Raw genomic sequence first — 13,781 nt, forward strand, 5'->3', positions numbered from 1 at the left:
TTCATGATTCCTGATATAAGAGCCACCTTAGCAAGACAAGCAAGTTTTCACCCCTCCCCCTAACCCGAGCTGGTCTTTCTTCCTATTCTTTGTGCCACTAGATCCAGGAGGCCAGATATACACGTTCCACACTTCAAAATTCCAGAAATATAAGCTAGGTGAAGGGCCCATGAGACTATATTCTTACTATTTTTGAAATTTCCTTAGTCTCTATATTTATTTCAAAAAAAATTTTAATTCACGTATGTCAAGTTAGAAGACCTCTGCCCAAACCATCCTGTGCACAACATAAATCTTCTTGTGACAGGGGGTTTTTATAACCACATTAACACTAGCACAAAGTTAACACCTAATCTATAATAGCTTCTTCCTCCATTCCACAGGCCTGATTTAAGCTTGTGACTTTAGAGCACAAAACACCAAAGATTTCCCAAAAGCTTTGTTCAGTCTGCCAAGTAGGGATATCTCCTGTAAATACTTGGCCTGCTCTAAGGTTTGTGCTAGAGAGACAAATGTCAAAGCAGGCTATTAAGATGGCTGTTCCACAGCGGGTTGGCATGTTTCCATTTTCTCACCTTTTAGTGATTCCAGGCTGCATTACTTTGTGTTGATCTCATTAAAAGAGTTAAGAAAGTGGCCCAGAGGCAGAGACCAGAATCCCACCTACATCACACATAGGGCACAAGCCCTATATGCTTGCCAGTTGGTGTGGTAAACACTCAAAGGTTTTGTACATATAAGTCAAACTTCTCTGCATTTCCAAAATGTCAAGTGAATATACAGCACAAAATAATAACAAGATCTAAACTATGATCAAAACTATCTGAATGCATAACAAGCAAGGGCTAAAGTAAACTGGAAACAAACTTTTGATGGTTAAGTTTTTCATCCTAAAAAACTTCAAATACTATTACATTTTATTATCTTAGTTGACTACCTACATATTTTGCAGTTTATCTGTGTCAGAAAATACTTTTTATTAATGAAGAAAAATTCCCTTGTTTCATATTAAACTTACTAATTCCTATGTGTTTTTGCCTAAATCACAGAACTTTTCAATATTTGATTACCTATCTAGGGATCATTAGCCACAAATAATGTAAGTATTAAACGTAGGCTCAACAGCTCTAAATAACTGCTAATATCAATAGTACCTATAAAATGTCCAGTAACACTGAAAGTGAGTCAAATTACTTTAAAACAAGTGTCCCCATCTTCACAGACTGACATTTTACTTTGATTTCCTAATTCCTGAGAAATATCAGCTGAATCTTTGGTGTCACAAGATAACAATGCAACAGTAAAATATAGTTTAAAAAATGTTTTAGTTTCCTAAAAAAAAAAAAAAAAGAGCATAACATATTTTAGGCAGTTCTAATTTAGAAAATCTGTAAATATCCAAAAAAGTTATAAAGTGATTATCCCTTCCATTTGGGATACCATTAAATGACAATCCCCTCAAGTTCTCAATTATATTTCAGAGATGAATCAATTTTCAAGAATATTTTCAGGAACACATCTACCACACGCATGACACATATGCATGCAAATAAGCAACCTAGAGAAATGAGTACTAATACTTTTCTTTTTTTTAATTTTTTTAAGTTTATTTAATTCTTTTGAGAGAGAGAGAATCCCAAGCAGACTCCACACTGGCAGCAGTGCCTGACGCACGAAACATGACATCATGACCTGAGCCAAAACCAAGAGTCGAAAGCTCAACTGACAGTCACCCAGCACCCTTAATGCTTACTTTTCTACTCATTCATTGGAGCACTGTAAGAATTCCTTTAGTCCCATTCCAAACTATGAATTTAATTTACAAGACTAAGGACCTACTTAAAAACAAGGCAGAAGAGTTACGCTTATCAATTTCTGCACATCAATGCCATCTAGATCTAAGTACTTCCCTGTGCATCTCCAGTGTAACGAGAAGGCAGCCTAACTCTAAAAGAGCCTGAACCTAAAAGAGATCACATTTATATAAATAATACTATGCAGTTCCTGATCCTGGCTTAATCTCTCAAAATAAATGACTTTATTGTACAGGTCTGACATTCTCAGCGCACGATCAGGATGTGGCCTGCCATGACAGGAACTAACACATAGTGCTGAGAATTCCATGCTCTCTGGTCCACTGGACCCGCCCACGCACTGCCAAAGCCACATTTCAATCCACATCCACTTCCTTTGTCATTCTCACTCTCAGACAGTTAAAGATGAAGTGTGATTCTGAACACTTATTTCATAGGAAGGCAATTTCACAACTTGCTTTTTGCCAAATCAAACTAAACCTTCTTTCTGACATCAGGGACAATTTCCAAAATCAGGTGCCATTTTTCATCATCATATATATGCCAACAGTAAAGAAAAATTAAGTTAGATATGTGTAGAGAAGGATAATAATAATAATATGATGCCATGCAAAACCAAGTTAGGAAAAAAGAAAACATGTAATAAGGGAAAAAAGAATGAGGAAACCTGCATTTTAGTCTTGCTTCTGCCACGGGTCTCATGAACTAGCACCAGCTGCCTATCCTCTCTAGGCCTCAATTTTCTCATCTTCAAAATAAAACTTTGCACACAGGCCTCTAGTCTAAACCAGAGAACAAAAATTCTGTGATGGGAAAATGGTACAATGGAAAGCTGTCCTTAAGTCTTATGGCTTAATTTCTTAAGAATTTTAGGAGAGAATACAGAAATACACTAATCTGATTTCTGTAATACTTGAAAAAATCCTGAGGCTATACTGCCTATTTTTCCTGCCTCAAGTGATTATTCTGAAGGTTCACGTAAATACTACATATAAAAAATGCTACACAACTGCAAGCGATACCATTATCACCATCTTTATCATGCTATGTCAAGCAAATGTTACCGTTATTAACAATAATAAATACAGGGACAGTTGGCTGGCTCATTCAGAAGAGCATAGGACTCGATCTCAGGGTTGTATGTTCAAGTCCTACCTTGGGTGTACAGATTACTTAAAAATAAAATCTTAAGAAAAAAAGGAGTTATAATAATAATAGTAATAATAATAATAGTAATAATAATAAATACAAATACATACACAATGAACTATTCCTAGGCACCTGAGGTTGTCTGTGTTCAAGTGCTTGTATTTGCTCATTTTCCTGACCACCAAAGAATGGGATGAAATAAAATGTTAATCAACTATTAAAAGTCAGCAAATCTGCATTATGGGGAATGAGTGGTTGTGGATGAAATGAGTGGAAATAATTGGGCTTCTCTAGAAATAGCTGATCTAGTGACCAATTTATAAAGAAAAAAAGGAATTAAATAGTTAAACTGACACATAAAAGCTTTTTATTTTGTCCTAAGCCTGAGTCATAGACATTTGGCCTGGTAACTTTCCTTCACAGATGACTATACTAACTGCCAGCAGTCTTAACCTTCTGCTTCAATTTTTAATAAAACGTTCTTTCTTCTCATTTTGGAAATTTTCCCCCGTGGGGCAAAAAAACTGTCTGAATAAATCGTGCTACGGGAAGTGATGAGCAAAGTGAAAGCAGTCTGAGATACTCTGGGATTAAATTATATAACTTGAATTACATAATAAGGATGAAGCATCATTTTCTGTATTTCATACAATTCTAGAATTTGCAGTGCTTTTTAAAAGGTGCGCACTGCATTGCATCTGCAGTTCACCCCTAGAGGGCACTAATCCTTTGCTTAAGAAGAGTATCCTAAGGAAGGAAAATAAAGTACAAAATGGTGGGGAGGGCACACCAGGAGAGAGATTGTAAACAAGGTGATAGTGATGAAGACATAAGCAATACTGCAATTCATTTTTAAGATATATATGTATATATTCTGCCAGATTTACATCATCTAAATGGCTTAAATGACCAAAAACCCCACTCTGAAAATTTGTTAACTTTTGATGGTTTGGTTTGTTGTTGCCTAAGTCAAATACAACTTTGAAGATAAGATCATCATCTAGCTGTTCATTTAAATACGTTTAAGACTGCCTTTTTTAAAAGTCTGATTTTGTAGTGGTTGTTGTTAATCTAGGAAAATTCCACAATGTTACTTCCCACGTTTAAACTTAAAGTTACCACGTAGCTGCAGTTCGGTTCAGGTCACTAAATCTTTACTGAGCGTCCATTACATGCCCGGGTGTCATTTAACTTGTAAGGGTACAAAGATGAATAATCAGAGAGTGCCGCCTCTCGAAGCCTTCAGACTGAGGTGACAGAAATGGAGAAAAGAGCTTAATGTTCCAAGCGGAGGGAAGAGCAAGAACAAAGACAACCAGGCAAACACGCACACAACTGTGTTGTGAGCTCCAAGGAAGGAAAGCAGCCTGTGAAATGAGTGAAAGGAGAGGCAGAAGGTGAGGTGGGGAAAGGTGGGCTGGGAGACCCGGCGTGACAGCTTTGCATGCCACTTTGGGAAGAAGCTCAGACCTTTCCTGAGCAAAGAGAACCACAGAAGGCTCTTAAGCAGAACAAGGACTCAGTATGTCTGACCAATATAAAAGCTTCCTTGTAAAGTATTATCTTGAGCAAAAAATAAAGTAAAATAAGGTATTATCTTAAACCCTAATCACAGATAAAGCTATTGAGGGTCAAATCTATATACAATAATGAGGAAAGGTCTCTCAGAAAAAAGCAGAGGGAGCATTCTATCAGTAAATCTTGGGTAAAATGCACACATCCCAGTACAGCAAGGGGCCCAACAGCAGCCACAAGAAGCATCCAAAGTCCTCTCTTAAATAAGTCCTACATCCAAAGGATACAGTATTCTGGAAAACAACTAGCTATCTTTAGGAAGGAACATAAATAATAAAAGAAGGCTTGTCCCAAATAAGATCGCCTCACAGCCTACTAATTGAGTGAAGAGGGACAGTCAGCTTCAGTGAAAACTATGAATTAAAATGTTTTTCTTTTTTTTTTTTTAATTTTTTTTTCAACGTTTATTTATTTTTGGGACAGAGAGAGACAGAGCATGAAAGGGGGAGGGGCAGAGAGAGAGGGAGACACAGAATCGGAAACAGGCTCCAGGCTCTGAGCCATCAGCCCAGAGCCTGATGCGGGGCTCGAACTCACGAACCGCGAGATCGTGACCTGGCTGAAGTCAGACGCTTAACCGACTGCGCCACCCAGGCGCCCTAAAATGTTTTTCAATGCAATTTTTTTTTTACTTCACACCAATACACTCATGAAAAATAAGCTACCACATTCTCTTGGGAAAGATCCTTAGAAATTCTAGTTCAAAAAATAAAAATAGGGAAGAGGAGCAAACATAAAATTAAATTAATCTATCAATATATTACCTTACTAACTAGTGATAAGTAACTAATGTTTTTAAAATACACAGATATGTTTAAAAACAATATATATTCTTGGGTAATTATGAGACAGGAAAACCAAAGGGACCCCATGAAAGAAAGAGATGGCTTTTTTTTTCCTTTGCTTCTTTTCATGCTTCTGTTCTTGCTAAGACCCTACACGCCCCTCTTACATACGCTTTAATGTATATCCTCCTAATAAAGGACAAGGAGTTAATGATTTCTTTGGAGTCTTCCAACCAATAGATAACATCTAAGGAGTGACCAGGTAGGTTGCCATGAATGTTCTCCAAGACCACTGACTCCAAACACCTTGATGTCAAGAACCCTGGCTCCAGAGCATTAGTGACTTATGGAGGACACTTGAGCACTCATCCTAGTTGGACAAGTTCCTGGATGCCTGAGAGAACATGTACACCAGACCACCGACCTCAGTTAAACACTCCAGACCCCCTCCCCCTGGGGTGTCTGGCCAGCTCAGGCATTGGAACATGCCACTCTTGATTTCTGGATTGTAGGTTTGAGCCCTGCATTGGGTATAGAGATTACTCAAAAATAAAATCTTTAAAAAACAAAAACTCCAGACCCCTAAGCAAAGATGAGACTCATGCTCCTTTTCCTGAGTCTCCTAGACACCATTGTCTGTAGCTGCTCTATGTCGTCAATAAACTCGGCTCTTCTTTCCTGTCAGCTCACGGCTCTTGTTTTTTTTTTGTTTTTTAATTTTTTTTAATGTTTATTTATTAAAAAAAATTTTTTTTAACGTTTATTTATTTTTGAGACAGAGAGAGACAGAGCACGAACGGGGGAGAGTCAGAGAGAGGGAGACACAGAATCTGAAACAGGCTCCAAGCTCTGAGCAGTCAGCACAGAGCCTGATGCGGGGCTCAAACTCACGGACCGCAAAATCATGACCTGAGCCGAAGTCGGCCGCTTAACCGACTGAGCCATCCAGGCGCCCCTCATGTTTATTTATTTGTGTGTGAGAGAGACAGACAGACAGACAGACAGACAGCGGGGGAGGGGCAGAGAGAGACGGAGACACAGAATCTGAAGCAGGCTCCAGGCTCTGAGCTGTCAGCACAGAGCCTGACGTGGGGCTTGAACTCACAAACGGTGAGATCATGACCTCAGCTGAAGTCAGACACTTAACCTACTGAGCCACCAGGTACCCCAACATGGCTCTTGTTTGATTTTCATCCTGTGAGAAGCCAAAGATTCTCTTGGCTGGTCCCGCAGGGACCCCTCTGGGTCCTCAGACCAGCCTGCCTGCATCAGTTAGTTGCTTTATCTGAACAGTTTTCTTTACTCCAGTACTATTTCTTCAAGAATTGTGAAAGAATAAAAGCTACAGTTTACATTCTACTTAAATTACTATAAAGTCTAAATTGGTGCGAGCAAGTATAATGGGGAAATATCCTTGTCTGCTATAATAAAAGGGGTGTCATGCTTTTATTTTAGTAAATATATTAGGTCAGCATTAAGGCCATACTTAATTCATATTCTTTACTGTTTTATAAAACTATAAAGATATTTATCATAAATCTTAAGGTATTAATGAATAAAATAAGGAAGCGTTTAAAACAAATCAATGTTGATCCTGGGCAGTACAAATAATCTGTCTTCTTTATGTTGGAGCCAGTAAGTTCTTTGACAAAGAAGATTTCTCTTTTAAACTTTCAGGTTTATAATCTATAATCAATTTAAAAAACAAAAGCAAAAAGGTCTTCTCTAGTCTTTCACTAAAAGGTAGAACATTAGATGGTTAAATAAAATAAAAGCATTTATTTTACTAATAAACACCTTTAAGATTTGGGAACAGTTTAGTCTTCACCTACATATTTTTTATATTCTCTTTTGCACATTTTCACTATTATCATAGGAATCTTTTCAAAAGGCTCCTTCAATTTTTAAAATTTTACAAGCATGCAACTATTTTCCATAAAAATCTGTTTTGGGTTTGGGATAGTTGGTTCTGGTTTGGTTTAGTCTGGGTTTGAATCCTCTACATTTCCTTCCAGTTCTTCCCTCTAAGGGAAGGTGGGGGAAAATTTATTTTTGTGTTTATTTCCCCATCAGCCTGCAGATCTTTGATCACTTGCAGAGTTGTATAGTTCTTGTGCTGAGCAATTACAAATAATGTCACTGAAAGAGAAAAATGAATTCAAAAATCAGTTACTCTACTTACTTTTTTGCATCCGTCCACTGTTTTTTTTTGGAGTTAATTTTTATTAAAGATGTGAGCTAGACAACCTCTGTACTATAATGTCAGACCAATGAACACTGATTTATAAAGAAACCAGCATTATCCATTCCACGTAGCCTTTAAATGGAGTAGGGAAAGGAAGGATGGGGTGCACTATTTTAGCTGAGATTTAAAGGATGTTTCTGTCCAGTATTCTGTCACCAAGGGTAAAATCTAATGATGTTTGGCAGGAGGATATGGATATCACCTTTTAGAAGTTTTTCAAGTATCCTCCTAGCTCATTACTTACATATATCTTTCTTTAAACCATTTATGACTTGAAAAAAAAATCACAGTAAAAGCTATTCTATCAAGAGCAGCTCTCAATAATAACATAAGTTAAAGAGAAGGAACCAATCACTAGCATTTTTGTTTTAAACTCTACACTCAACACAGGACTTGGACTCACAAATCCCAGATCAAGAGTTGCTTGCTCTACCAACTGAGCCAGCCAGACACCCCTCATCACTGGCATTTTTATACTCACCTCTTTCTGGTTCACATTCTCACAATTTGGGCAAAAGAAAGAAAAGGCTGGCCAAAGTGGGGAGGGTCATAATCACAATACTTCTAATGAATACTTAACAAGCTAGTCAATGAGACTAAAATTTTTTTTCATTAGAAACTAAATTTTGATGTAAATATGTGACAACAATAATAATTTAATAAGACAAATCATGACAGCTGAGCAGAATACTATTATAATAGCTAGGTACTACATGAGTTCATATGTGCCAACTCCTAAAAAACATAACTAGACATAAATTAAGCCTATTTAACCTAGATGGTCTGTAACCACAGCATCAAAGTCCTACCCTTCACCACCAACATTTTGAAAGATTCCACTGTATTTTCAAATTCTAGTTTCAAATGAAAAAGTTTGAAACAGAATTGTGCATATTTTTCAGTAAAAATCATGTAAATTCTTTTAAATTGTTAATTCCTTTTATTTAAATTACAGTCATGACCAAAATTTACAACTAGTTCACAAAACGTGCATTTCCTCAATAAATCCCCACTTAAGGACTCTGGGAAGGTTACACCAGTATCATAAGTCAAGATCAGATTAGTTACTAGAAAATGGTGATGCATTCAGGTAAATATATTCAGTTCCCATATGAAAATGAAGACAGCTCCTGGAATACAGAAACCTATCAGTCATTCGCCCCTTAACGCCAAGTCACTTCATCTGACTGATTTTCTTCTTAACACCCATTATCAATTTCAGAGAAACCTTACATGGTTGATGATTAGATGGCATAACTTTTTTGGGAGGAGGGGGGTGGGCAGAGAGTCTGAAGGAAGCACTGCAGTGCAGGGCATGGTAGGATTCCAGAGTAAGAGCTTTTAACACTAAGAAGGCAGCAGGAGAACTCTGGGTAGCTGGTGAGTGGGGACAGAAGAGTCCAAGAAAGAGATATAGAAAAGTGACAAAAATGTCAGCTACTTCACAATTCTGATTAAAGTGCTTGTTATGGCACCTGCTTACTGAATACTTTTGAGTTGAATTATCTCCTTTAGGGCATTTGTCAGATGCCCTATAGAGTGTCAATGGCTGACATGTTACACAGTAATTCAACAATTAAGTAGATACTTGTCCCCAAAAAAGAACTGTCCTCTCTCTTTGTGGCACCATTTAAAATACCTTTTACAACTGGACCACTTTCTTACACCATACACAAAAATAAACCCAAAATGGATTTAAGGACTTAAATGTGAGATACTGAAACCATAAAAATTCAAGAAGAAAGCACAGCCAGTAATTTTTCTGACACTGGCCATAGTAACATTTTTCTAGATCTGTCTCCTCAGGCAGGAGAAAGAAAAGTGAAAATAAACTATTGACACTACATCAAAATAAAAAGCTTCTGCACAGCAAATGAAAGCATCAACAAAACTCAAAGGCAAGCTACTAAATGGCTGAAGATATCTGCAAATGGTATATCTGATAAAGAGTATCCAAAATATATAAAGAAATTATATAACTCAATGCCCCCCCCAAAAGTAATCCAATTAAAAATGGGCAGAAGACATGAACAGACATTTCCAAAGAAGACATACAGATGGCCAAGAGACACATGAAAAGACGCTGAAAAGACTCATCATCAGGGAAAAGCAAATCAAAACAATGAGTTATCACTGCACACATGTCAGAATGGCTAAAATCAAAAATGCAAGAAACAACAAGTACTAAAGATGTAAAGAAAAAAGAACCCTCATGCACTTTTGGGGATGAAAACTGGTTCAGCCACTGTAGAAAACAATACAGAAGTTCCTCAAAAAATTAAAAATAGAATTACCATATAATCCAGTGAACTACTGGGTATTTACCCAAAGAATACAAAACACTAATTCAAAAAGACATATGCACCCCTATGTTTTCTGCAGCATTATTTATAATAGCCAAATTATGGATGAGCCCAAGTGTCCATTGATAGATAAATGGATAAAGAACATGTGGTGTATGTATACACACACACACACACACACAAAATGGAATACTACTCATCCATAAAAAGAATGAAATCTTGCCATCTGCAACAACATGGATGGAAAAAGACAGTATAATGCTAAGTGAAATAAGTCAGCAGAGAAAGACAAATACCATATGATTTCACTCATATTTGGAATTTAAGAAACAAAGAAAACAAGAGACAAAGCAAAGAACAGACTCTCAACTATAGAGAACACAGAGATGGTTACCAGAGGGGAGATGGGTGGGGCATGGGTGAAATAGGTGATGGGGATCAAAGAGTACATTCATCTTGATGAGCACTGGGTAATGTACAGAATTACTGAATCACTACACTGTATGCCTGAAATGAATATAACGCTGTATGGTAACTATACTGGAATTTAAAAACTAATAAAAATTAAGAAAATACCTTTTACAACACCGTTGCTTATAGAAAAAAATAGGTACTATCTCAGCATACACACAAAAAAACGGAAAATCGGCTAAGCCTTCAAAAAGGAACTTCATCTTACTTCATGGATGATGTCCAGCATGCTTCTGCCAGTCCTCAAGCAAACAGTGAGCCACTTGCTGGAAGGCTTGCAATAGGAGTCAGGCTCTAGGCTGGGGAGGAAGCAAGGCCCTCATAGAGAAGGGGGAGTGCTAGGCGAGTAATCAAATCCACCTGTGGAGAAGGGGCCAGGGAAGGTGGAGCCGGCAAGTGCAGATATCTCCTGGTCACAGCACCCCGGCTACTTCCCTTTAGGAGCACTGGGCAAGAGACTACCAAGGGAGGCCATCATACAAGTGGTAGCTTCATCTCTTTTTAAGTATCAAGGGGTGGAAAATGTATGGGGTCTCTCAGTAGCTTCTTTCATAGTTTTTTTTTTTAATGTCTATTTATTTGTTTTGAAAGAGAGAGCAAGCAAGCTGGGGAGAGACAGAGAGAGAGGAGAGAGAATCCCAAGCAGGCTCTGTGCTATTAGCACAGAGCCTGACGTGGGGCTTGAACCCACGAACCATGAGATCATGACCCCAACCAAAACCAAAAGTCAGACACTTAACTGACTGAGCCACCCAGGCACCCCATATTTTATAGTTTTAAGGCCTTTACAATACTCTGACACTCTCTGATACTTTATACATAAATTAATTCACTCTTCTTTAAACATAAGCCCATTTCCTCGAGTCCTGACAAACCACTGAGAACAACTGGTTGTATCCTCTACATTAAACCTTTGAAATAACCCTGGATTATGACCAAGACAACTGTCACAGGGAGATGAACAATGAAACTATTTTTAAAGATACTTCTAGATGATGAGATTCCTCTATCTTTGCTACAATCCATGCTGATGCTTAACACCTCTTCCCTGTTAAAAAAAGCTTCCTTAAATCCAGATGAAATTCCAACTCCCCAGTACCATGATGTATATTTCCAAAATAAAAACACTGAAAAACATATTTAGGAAACTGGCAATTTTGAACAGAGTTACAAACACAGCTTTATTCTATTAGTCACCTAATAAAAATTTTTTGACAGAGGTTCTATTAACTGTTGTTAAAAGTAATCCCTGTAACAGAATTATACCTTCTGTAGGAAGATTAAAACTCTCAAAGATGTCTTTAATTTCTTCAAGTTGATTCACTTCTTAAATGACATTACAATTTTGCCAAATTTCCAGATTCCATTTACTCAACCAAGGCCTGTGCACCACAAATACTCAACGGCTAATCCTCCCAGCTGTTCACGACCAGAGGAGATGCTGTATTTATGCCTCATACTGGAGCCTCAAATCTAAGTGTGAGTGATTTTCTCTCCAGACTCAGTTCTGAGTACTCTCTCTTTTGAACTGACAAGACTCACCAAGAGTAGGCTTGAGCTAAGTAACACCTAGCAAATCAGAGACCACATGTGCAAAGGTGAACCACAGGACACAGCTGTGCGTATAGTGCAAGACATATAGGCCAGTGCCTGAACAATAGAGCGCTCCTTCTAATCCCAAAGGCGAAGAGAATGTGAAAAGAAAACTGAGTGCTTGGGGCGCCTGAGTGACTCAGTCAGTTAGACGTCCAACTTCAGCTCAGGTTATGATCTCACAGTTCGTGAGTTTGAGCCCCATGGTGAGCTCTGTGCTGACAGCTCAGAGCCTGGAGCCTGCTTCGGATTCTGTCTCCCTCTCTCTCTGCCCCTCCCCCACTTGTACTCTGTCTCTTTCGAAAATGAATAAATGTTAAAAAAAATTTTTTTTTTTAACTGAATGCTTGAGGTCACATTCTTGAAACTACCCCTGTCATCTCTCTCCACTTATACTCATGGTATTCCCTCCAACCTAAAATGCTGCTCTGCTCCCCCTCCTCTTCTGGCTATTGAAATCTTACTTTTCCCTTCCAGGTCAACCTGTAATGCCACCCAGACTAAGAAGGCTTCTCTTCTATGTTCATATATTCCATGGTTTATTCCAGGACACCAGTAATCATTTTCCTTATAGAATCGTTTTATGTACATGATGTACTCAAACATAAGCCCCTTAAAATGACAGGGCCCTGTCTTAGGTCCTCATTGTAAATGTGGCATGCTTTTGCACAGTACTTTTCATATAGTAAAAATTCAAAGACGGTTTGTTCAATAAATAAAAGATTAGTCATTTGCACTTTGCTTGTGAATGTAGGCATGCCCTCAGCTGTGGGCCCTTGAATGCCTGCCCAGTTACAGGAAGAAAAGAGCAACTGAGAAAACAGATCAAGAACTCCATTGGGCCATTTCCTAGCAAGGGATCTGTCTTTGCTCCCAGGGCCTATCATGGCATCTATGAGAGTTAGTACCTAGCTTCATGTCCTATCACACAGTTGGAGCTAAATAAATGCTGCTGAATGATTAACACACAGAGGAGAAATGTTCATTTTGGCATGCCAACCGTCTAAGTATTTTCCTGAACCCATCTAAATTAGTTTGGTGTTCTGATAAATCAGGTTATCAGAACTTAATAATTAATCTATAACAAAATGTTTTAAATAAAAATAGACATAAAGATCACTGAAACATAATAAAGTCCTGAAAGAGACCCACATATTTATGGCTTTTGACAAAAGAAAGAGCAGAAGAGCAATTCTGTGATGAATCTTTACAAAATGATACTGAGAAATTCAATATCCACATGCAAAAAGAACCTTTTCCTCAAAATGGATCAGAGACCAAAACGTGAGAGCTAAAAACTATTCAATTGCTAGAAGAAAACATAAGAGCAAATCTTTCTGACCTTGGGTTAGGCAAAAATTACCTATATATAGCACCAAGGGCATAAGTGGTAAAAGAAAACCCAATAATAAAAGGACATACAACCCAACTTAAAAATAGTCAAAGATCTGAATAGACATTTTGCCAAAGAAGATACACAAATGAGCAATCAACGTGTGAAAAGAGGCTCAACATCATTAGAGAAATACAAATCACTATCACATGAGAGAGCATTTTGTACCCACTGGGATAGCTAAAATCAAAAAGAAAGTCAGTAAGTACTAGAAAAGATTTAGAGAAATTGGAAGCCCCACCCCTGCCCCCACATGGCTAGGGGAAATACAAAATGGTGCAACTCTAGAAAACAGTTTGGCATTCCCTAAAATGTTAAACTAGATTTACCATATGATCCAGCAATTCCATTCCTAAATAAATATCCAAAAGAAGTGAAAAAACATAACCATACAAAAACTTGCATGTTTATGTTTACAGCAGCATTATTTATAATAGCCAAGTGGAAACAATC

The 13,781-nt window shown here is 37.7% G+C and overlaps 1 protein-coding gene across 10 annotated transcripts in view; it reads right to left on the bottom strand.

Moving 5' to 3' along the window:
- The window catches only part of DST (dystonin), a 494,969-nt gene that overhangs the window by 229,839 nt on the left and 251,349 nt on the right, over positions 1-13,781 (bottom strand). The gene's annotated exons all lie outside the window — the stretch shown is intronic.

This window comes from Lynx canadensis, chromosome B2 (assembly GCF_007474595.2).
Source record: "Lynx canadensis isolate LIC74 chromosome B2, mLynCan4.pri.v2, whole genome shotgun sequence".
In the NCBI taxonomy this organism is placed as follows: Eukaryota; Metazoa; Chordata; class Mammalia; order Carnivora; family Felidae; genus Lynx; species Lynx canadensis.